The sequence below is a fragment of the Triticum aestivum genome, chromosome 7B, assembly GCF_018294505.1.
Source record: "Triticum aestivum cultivar Chinese Spring chromosome 7B, IWGSC CS RefSeq v2.1, whole genome shotgun sequence".
Lineage (NCBI taxonomy): Eukaryota > Viridiplantae > Streptophyta > Magnoliopsida > Poales > Poaceae > Triticum > Triticum aestivum.
Window position 1 is genome coordinate 744,205,390 of NC_057813.1, and position 2,111 is coordinate 744,207,500.

Sequence of the window (2,111 nt, forward strand, 5' to 3'; positions counted from 1 at the left end):
GTGAAAATTGATCATGCCATCAATTCTTTTAAGCAAAAAAGTGTAGTGAGATATTTTATTTTTATGAAACGGAAAACGTAATGAGATATAGAGCATGTTATATTACATGCCCAAATATAACGCATATTAAGGTAAAATTGAAGCCTATATATATCCTCGAAATAGGCTTTCGTCCCCCTATATTAATATAGCAACAAGCCTACATATATGATGTCAATATTTTCATAAAACCATAATAACCAAATTTCTTTGGATCATAAATACTTGGGAAACTAATAAGACCTAAATAAACATGCAATTTACTCATAACACTTACATCTATGTAGTCGTAGTTAACCGAGCAGAGACAAGAACAAAACGGGCCAGTCCACGTTCACAGGCATGGCTTCCAAACCTATGCCGCCGGGGAATTTTTCCACTTCCGTTCTTAAGTTTGCGATATCAACCCTTCGCACACACCATGAATTGTCTACAATGAGAAAAGTTCCACCCTTCTCTTGAGGCCACATGCGTGCACAAGGGCGAATCCCAACATTGAACTTGATGCCCTTGGTGTAGAGCCAGACTCCACTTTCCCGTGTCCACATCTCTATGATGTCAAGTTCTTTGCGCTGGCGAAACATGGCGAGAGACCCATCCGCAGAGACGCCGAGAATCGGCAGCATCTTGCCATTATAGCCATATCTGTGCACAGGGCCCGAGATCTCTGTCAAGGAGACGAGATAGGTCTCGGCGCTCACGTCTAAGGAGTAATATTTTGGTGAGGCTCTGGCTTCCGATAAGTACCAGGCGAGCCAGTGCACCACGCCACGACACACGACGGGGTTGTCATGTTTCTGTTGTAGCATCGAAAAGTCGCCCCTGCTGATCCCCGACATCTTGTCGAAACACTTTGTGGGTGAACCCCAGGTAAGCTCTGCGGACGAGAAGGTGTAGAGGTTGCACTCCTCGCTGTGGTCGCCCTTGTGGCCGCTGACGACAAGGGTTAGCAGCTTAAAAACCGCCGAGTAGTATCCCAGACCCAGAGACGACGGACGTTTCGCTTCCAAGGAGGAGGATGGATAGTCTTGAGCGGCTAAAATTGTGCAGCTGATGGAGGAAGCTTCACGCCTGAGCCGCAGCTCGGGAAGCACGTTGCAGGTGCCGGCGGGTAGGTCGCAGACGGCCATGTGGACCGCATTGCCGCGGACACCGCGGAAGAGGCGCACGACGACTAGGCCATGACGCGCGGCAAGCGGCTGGGCACCGTCCAATAGGCCATCCGGCTCGCATGATAGGAAGTCGGTGAGGAGGCAGGGGCGGGCACCGAGCATCGATTCCAACGGCGGGACAAAGAGCGGCGGGTAGGGGGAGTCGATGTCCTCCTCGTCGCGTCGCTGCTGAATCAAGAAGCCGAGGTGGGAGGACGGGCGTCCACCGTTCTCCGTCCAGCAGCGTTTGAGGAAGGCGCGGTCGGCGATGAACGCGCGCCACTGCTTGCTCGCCGCGGCGCATCGGAACAGGGCGGCGGAGTCGGTGGAGACGCGGAGGATTATGTCGAGGATGATGTCGTAGGGGAGCGTGGCCGCCGCTGTATCTTCCATGATCGGTTTGATTTTTTTTTTTTAGGCTCCATGATCGGTTTGTTGTGCGAGAGGCCGAGGCTGTAACTCAGCTGCATACACGTACGGCCCAAAGCCGTAGAAAGTCGGCACAAGGAAGCCCATCACGACGTTCGGAAACGGAACTCGTTTCCCTTCATGACAATAAGAAAAAGAAAAAAAAGAAACGGAACTTGTTCAGCATCTCCATCTCGCCGAGAATAAAATGAAATCCACCGAGTCGCATGCCCTCCTCTCGCTCGCTCGCTCGCTCCTTCAACGCCGCGGATGGAGCTTTAAAAGAATTGATTTTTGAAATAAAATAAACGGCCGTTTTCGTATAGCACACAACTTGCACGCGCGCGAAAAACAAGTCCAACCAACCGCCCTTGACATGTTTCGTTTTGTGCGTGCAAAAAAAGAAAAGAAAAAAAAAGGCTCCAATTTCTTTTCTTCAACACAACAAGAGGGCTTAAGTTTCTTTCTTCAGCAAACCCTCTCGACGCACCCCCACTGTCGGGTCTACATAAA